This window comes from Aulonocara stuartgranti (genome assembly GCF_965226115.1).
Source record: "Aulonocara stuartgranti genome assembly, chromosome: 22".
Classification (NCBI taxonomy): Eukaryota; Metazoa; Chordata; class Actinopteri; order Cichliformes; family Cichlidae; genus Aulonocara; species Aulonocara stuartgranti.
The window spans coordinates 9,764,491-9,771,962 of NC_138957.1; the positions used below are offsets into that span (position 1 = coordinate 9,764,491).

A 7,472-nucleotide genomic window follows, 5' to 3' on the forward strand; every position below is an offset into this window, starting at 1 on the left:
ACAGATCACTTGTGAATGTGATTATTCGTGGCTGCTCTGATTTTGTGTTGTAGCAGGTTGAATAATCGTTTTGGATTTGACTTTTGTACCCCTTTATGTTGGTCACATGTTAGTCTTTGTGCAGTCAGTGTGGCAACTTTAAATCCTAATGCAGGGGCATCCTTGCTTAAAGATGCCAACTTAAGAAATGCGAGTATTTAGTTTTGTGTCAGGAGAGCAGGTAATAAACTGCTCAAGTTTTGGCTTTGGCTTAATAAATTTAGGGGTCCTAGAGGAACCCTTTTGAGTGAGGTGGTGTTACGCCCCTCTGCAGCCCCTAATCTCCTCAGTGTGTTCAGCTGTTGCTAATTGGCCACACCTAGTAAGGTATAAATAAATGCATACCTGTGGCAGGCTATTCAGGAAGCCTGTTGCCTTTGTGGCAACAGCCATTTGAGCCAACCTGGGATGTCATTTTAAGCTAAAACCTCTTCTCACTTACACTCTGATATTCGTCTCCTTTTTTATGTTGCAGCCTCGAGCCGGGTCATAACACCTCCCCTTAAGTTTTCCAAAAAAAAAAACAGATAGATGATCCTCAAGTACTTAGGGAAAATATTCTGTGGAGTCATGAGACAGTTTGTGGATAGTTTGAATTCTGTTATTTGTGGTAGTGAGATCATAAAGCTAACACAGTATTTCATAAAATGAACATCAAACAATTGATGGAACCATGATTCTGCTCTGTCTGAAAATCCTGAATGCTTTTCTGGGTTCTCCATTAGGTCATAGTAGTTCACAGCCCGGGATTCCAAGCATTCTGATCAGGTACTACACTGTGACGTCGTCAGACTACATGCCACCGATTGGCTGATAAGTAGCGTCAGTTAATGAGTCATTGAGCGCCATTTGCGGAAATTAAAACCGCAATTTTTGAATTTCGGTGATCATATTTGAATCAGGGAAATTTTGCCCCATACAGTCAGAAATATTGTATTTCTGATCACTTATCAGTACATATCCTTATTTTTACATCTATAAAAACAAAGCTGACACTTGTGAGACTTGATCAAAGGTGTAAGCATCTCAGCAGATGCCTTTGTGTCAAAGTAACTGAGGATAATACAGAAAAACATGAAGGAGATTTTCCTGGCCTGGGATTTTATAGCAGATAACCTTAAAATATTCTGCAGTATATACATTTGTTCAGTATTGAAGTGAAGAAATTAGGCTTTCGTGTTGGAAATGTAAAAAACAAAAACCAGTGGCAGACAGCGCTGTAAACAACGGTAGCCTGGTGGGTAATAAGCAAGCGAATAATGCAGAAAACAGACTTTTTTATGGGAATCTATTCCTGAGAGAGAGAGACGGAGAGCTCTGCATGATGTGTGATTTTTATCGTGGTGGAGTTAAAACAGCAAAAGTAAGAGGGAATTTAAGGTGTTTATTTAATGTTTATGTGAAGCGAAACATGAAGCTAGTTTGGATCTTCTTTTGCTGCTGGTTCAGTCAATGTTGTTTGAAGATAGATCAAACCTGCAGCTTCAGAATCTAGCGCAAAAAAGACAAACACAAAGAGCGGAGCCGCCGAAATGTGAAAATGTTTCACTCAGTACAGTGCGCTCCAGCTGTGAGGCTCCAGCTGCTGTTATGCAGCTGATGAATTGGTCATTGTGCACTGACTGGTCCTGGTATTCTCCTAACCCCAAAGCTGTTGCTGCTGAGAAAAATGTAATTTACACAGCTGGAGAAGCAATGTACAGGAAGTACCTCCCCACTCTGCTTTTTCTGATTTCACAGTAGTCCTCCAGTCTGACTCCCAGTCATTCTCACACATCTCCATAATGATGTTGGTGGTACAGGACCACTGTTTTATCTACTCAGACAATCACTATCAGACACGTAGTAGTAAACAAAACTAAAGTAAACAAAATCAAACATCAACATTTTTATGTATTTCAAGATTTTTATTATTTGTATTGTAATGGCTGATGGATGGTGAAGACTTTGCAATATAACTGTTGTTGTGAATATTTTCACAACAACAGTTGTGAATATAAAACCCCAACAATCAAATGATCCCCTATGAGCAAGCACATGGCGACAGTGGGAAGGAAAAACTCCCTTTGAACAGGAAGAAACCTCCAGCAGATCCAGGCTCAGGGAGGGGCGGCTATCTGCTGCTACCGGTTGGGGGGGGGGTGTTATCTGTATTTTACTGCTGTTAATATTTCCATGTCTCTAATAAGCGTGGTGCCCAAGGTGCCACATCCTTGTGTTGTTTTTTAATAATGGGGGCACGCAGCGTTTTCTGTGGTTTAACCGGAAGAGGAGGGGGGTGTGGGAGTAAATTTTTATTTGTATTTATGTCCCACCGCTCTAAGCGTGGTGCCCAAGGTGCAACATCCTTGTGTTGTTTTTTAATAATGGGGGCACGCAGCGTTTTCTGTGGTTTAACCGGAAGAGGAGGGGGGTGTGGGAGTAAATTTTTATTTGTATTTATGTCCCACCGCTCTAAGCGTGGTGCCCAAGGTGCAACATCCTTGTGTTGCTTTTTAATAATTGGGGCACGCTGTGGTTTTTGTGGTTTAACCGGAAGAGGAGGGGGGTGTGGGAGTAAATTTTTATTTGTATTTATGTCCCACCGCTCTAAGCGTGGTGCCCAAGGTGCAACATCCTTGTGTTGCTTTTTAATAATTGGGGCACGCTGTGGTTGTTGTGGTTTAACCGGAAGAGGAGGGGGGTGTGGGAGTAAATTTTTATTTGTATTTATGTCCCACCTTTCTAAGCGTGGTGCCCAAGGTGCAACATCCTTGTGTTGCTTTTTAATAATGGGGGCACGCTGTGGTTTTTGTGGTTTAACCGGAAGAGGAGGGGGGGGTGGGAGTAAATTTTTATTTGTATTTATGTCCCACCGCTCTAAGCGTGGTGCCCAAGGTGCAACATCCTTGTGTTGCTTTTTAATAATTGGGGCACGCTGTGGTTTTTGTGGTTTAACGGGAAGAGGAGGGGGGTGTGGGAGTAAATTTTTATTTGTATTTATGTCCCACCGCTCTAAGCGTGGTGCCCAAGGTGCAACATCCTTGTGTTGCTTTTTAATAATGGGGGCACGCAGTGTTTTCTGTGGTTTAACCGGAAGAGGAGGGGGGGGTGGAAGTAAATTTTTATTTGTATTTATGTCCCACCGCTCTAAGCGTGGTGCCCAAGGTGCAACATCCTTGTGTTGCATTTTAATAATGGGGGCACGCTGTGTTTTCTGTGGTTTGACCGGAAGAGGAGGGGGGGGTGGGAGTAAATTTTTATTTGTATTTATGTCCCACCGCTCTAAGCGTGGTGCCCAAGGTGCAACATCCTTGTGTTGCATTTTAATAATGGGGGCACGCTGTTCAGTTGTGCGAACCTTTGCACGGGAACCGTGATCGTTAGCTCTAGCATAAACGTGAGACATATTTAATAAAGGTTGACTTTCAGCAGTATTTTAGACTCAGCGATACTTTAGACCGACCGACTTTGGAGTTTACTGGTGTAGAGTGTCGCCAAGGCTCTATTTATGCTATTTGGAGGCTCCTTCGAAGCACCTTTGTTGTGACGTTGCAAAGGCCTTTGTTGTGACGTTGCAAAGGCCTTTGATCTGTCCGAGCTTAAGCCCCGCCCCCGACGCTGTTGTCTGTGATGGTTCTCAGGCTGTGGCAGGGTCGGCACGCTTGAAGTACGCGCACTACGCATGGTGCGTGCGGAAGTGAGAGGCTTGTGAAATGGGACAGTCTAGTCTCCGTCGCGCTTCCCAGGTTGCCTAGCAACCATGATACTAACCGCTGGAAACGTGTCATACAATTTTGTTTGACAGAAATGAAGGAGAACATATTTTGTTCATTTGTTTCTACAAGAGCTTTGTGTGATTTGATAAGTATCTGAGGCTGAGACCACAGGACAGTAAAACATGATTTTTGGGCTTCATTTCTGTACTGAACAGTCATTTAAGATTAGTTAGTAAATAACAATTAGCTAATGTTTTTCATGAGACCAAAGTCATATCACTTTGGTAATGTAAATATAATATGGCCAACATTATAGTTATTATATTAATCATTATTAGCTATTACAGCAATGAACATGAACTCTGTGTCAAATACTGAGCCTCAGTACAGATTCAAGTTGCAGTTATTTATATGTCTTATCACCTTAAATCTTCACTCAAAGACAAGTGTCTTTGACAGTGCATCTATAGGTGTATCATATATAGGAGACAAATGCTGTTCCTTCAGTATGTTGGCATTACTAAATTTGGCTCATTGCTTACATACATTTATAAAAAGAAAATGTACAAGCTGTGATAACTGTTTCTGATAAAATGAAGAGTAGACTGATATATTAAATATTCCTTTATTGTCATAACTGCTTTAAGTCATACAGAATAGATATCAGAGCCTTAGATAGGCTGGTTTCTGCTAAATGGGTCAAACTGGGCAGAAGTACATTTATTTTTAGGTCCATTCTGCTGCTGATACATACAAACCAGATTGCAACAAAGTTGGGACACTAAACAAATTGTGAATAAAAACTGAATGCAATGGTGTGGAGACGGCAAATGTCAATATTTTATTCAGAATAGAACGTAGATGACAGATCAAAAGTTTAATCCGAGAAAATGTATCATTTCAAAGGAAAAATATGTTGATTCAAAATTACACGGTGTCAACAAATCCCAAAAAAGTTGGGACAAGTAGCAATAAGAGGCTGGAAAAAGTAAATTTGAGCATAACGAAGAGCTGGAAGACCAATTAACACTGATTAGGTTAATTGGGAACATGATTGGGTATAAAAAGAGCTTCTCAGAGTGGCAGTGTCTCTCAGAAGCCAAGATGGGTAGAGGATCACCAATTCCCACAATGTTGCGCAGAAAGATAGTGGAGCAATATCAGAAAGGCGTTACCCGGCGAAAAATTGCAAAGACTTTGCAGTTATCATCATCAACTGTGCATAACGTCATCTGAAGATTCAGAGAATCTGGAACAATCTCTGTGCGTAAGGGTCAAGGGCGTAAACCCATACTGGATGACCGTGATCTCCGGGCCCTTAAACGACACTGCACCACAAACAGGAATGCTACTGTAAAGGAAATCACAGAATGGGCTCAGGAATACTTCCAGAAACAATTGTCAGTGAACACAATCCACCGTGCCATCTGCCGTTGCCAGCTGAAACTCTACAGTGCAAAGAAGAAGCCATTTCTAAGCAAGATCCACAAGCTCAGGCATTTTCACTGGGCCAGGGATCATTTAAAATGGAGTGTGGCAAAATGGAAGACTGTTCTGCGGTCAGACGAGTCACGATTCAAAGTTCTTTTTGGAAATGTGGGACGCCATGTCATCCAGACCAAAGAGGACAAGGACAACCCAAGTTGTTATCAACGCTCAGTTCAGAAGCCTGCATCTCTGATGGTATGGGGTTGCATGAGTGCGTGTGGCATGGGAAGCTTGCATGTCTGGAAAGGCACCATCAATGCAGGAAAATATATTCAGGTTCTAGAACAACATATGCTCCCATCCAGACGTCATCTCTTTCAGGGAAGACCCTGCATTTTTCAACAAGATAATGCCAGACCACATTCTGCATCAATCACAACATCATGGCTGCGTAGGAGAAGGATCCGGGTACTGAAATGGCCAGTCTGCAGTCCAGATCTTTCACCTATAGAGAACATTTGGCGCATCATAAAGAGGAAGGTGCGACAAAGAAGGCCCAAGATGATTGAACAGTTAGAGGCCTGTATTGGACAAGAATGGGAGAGCATTCCTATTTCTAAACTTGAGAAACTGGTCTCCTCGGTCCCCAGACATCTGTTGAGTGTTGTAAGAAGAAGGAGATGCCACACAGTGGTGAAAATGGCCTTGTCCCAACTTTTTTGGGATTTGTTGATACCATGACATTTTGTATCAACATATTTTCCCCTTAAAATGATAAATTTTCTCAGTTTCAACTTTTGTTCTGTGATTTACGTTCTATTCTGAATAAAATATTGACATTTGCCATCTCCACGTCGTTGCATTCAGTTTTTATTCACAATTTGTTTAGTGTCCCAACTTTGTTGCAATCCGGTTTATACTTTAGGTTTCTGAATATTAAACTTGTTTCTGCCTTTCATAGTGTGTAACTTGAAGGCCCTGAGTACTTTCTCCCACACTGAAAACACTGGAATGATAAAATATTTTGAACATTACCTAATGAGACTGATTCAGGACAGGCAATTAGTTATTTTAAACTTTCCTAGCAGTCCTTCACAAACAGGGAACAGTCTGTCTATCCTCTCCATCTGTCAGCTGCTGCTGGCTCTTCCTCCTCCTCTTCCTCACACACTGCTGAGTTTTTCCTGGTGGATCATCAGGGGTGCAAAGCCTCACAGGTGATGTGCAGCAGTGGGTCCCTCAGTCTGTCCTCACTCTGGACACTTGCAGTTGTCACACATGGAAATCAAATGTGTGATAAGCTGCAGGATTCAAACACAAGTGTAACTTATAAATACATGTTATACTTTTATTACACAATCAGAGAGAGAGTGCAGGACAGACAGACAGGTGACAGTCTCAGGTGTAGACACTGCTACACAACAGCACAAGAGAAGGAAGATTTAGTGTTTGTGTTATTACGAGTGCTCAACAAGGAGAGTTCCCAGTGGACACATGTGTGACTCCTGTGATTAAAGCATCTTTCTTTCAGCTTAACGAGTGAACCGTCAGCTCGTTCAAACACACATTAAAGCCCGTTTGGCTCGACACCACCGAACAGAGGCAGCAATATAACATAGCTAACATTAACAGTGCAGTGGATCCTGCTTGTGCCGTGATATTTGGCAGCATTCACTGACTTTCAGCTTGTTGTGTTTGTGGATATATGACTGACTTTAATTATCCATAAAAGTATCACATTTTCTGTAAGATTAATGTCAGGTATATATATAGCGGCGTATATTTTAAAGTAAAGGTTTTAAAACCCAGTTAGTACTAACATCGCTAATGGCACATAACTTTGCCAGTATGTGGCCAACAGTAATGTTTTAGCGTTCTTCTTTATTAAACATTTGCGCATAAATAAGTGATATAATATTCAGTACTTACTTTAAAAAAAGTTTACTCTTTACTCTTTTGACCTGAATACTGAAATGAGCTCCTTTGTGGTTTAAGTATAAACTAACAGATCTTTGTAATTATTTTGTCTGAATTAATTGTCAGACATAACCTCTGCAGACTACAAGTGTGAATAAATATTTCACAACACACAGTTTTACCTTTGGAGCATACAGTAATGAATTATGCCACTGAGACCTCGAAAGCACGATATAGGAACGCATTTTCATTGCATGTGTTGTCTTTATAATATTGTATTATCACCACAGGACCTGTACATTGGATTGCAATAAAAAAAAAGTTCTCTGAATTTCTTAGAACGGAAGGTTTTGAAACAAGACAGAGGAGATAAACTCAAATCCTGAAGTG

General features: G+C 41.2%; 1 long non-coding RNA gene across 1 annotated transcript; it reads right to left on the bottom strand.

The window, feature by feature from the left end:
* Window positions 1-4,348: 4,348 nt before the first annotated feature.
* LOC309698736 lies at window positions 4,349-7,238 on the bottom strand. Its single transcript, XR_014274169.1, has 2 exons — window positions 7,095-7,238; window positions 4,349-6,466 (listed from the first exon to the last, which is right to left on the bottom strand). It is a non-coding gene; the product is annotated as an uncharacterized lncRNA (long non-coding RNA).
* Window positions 7,239-7,472: the final 234 nt, after the last annotated feature.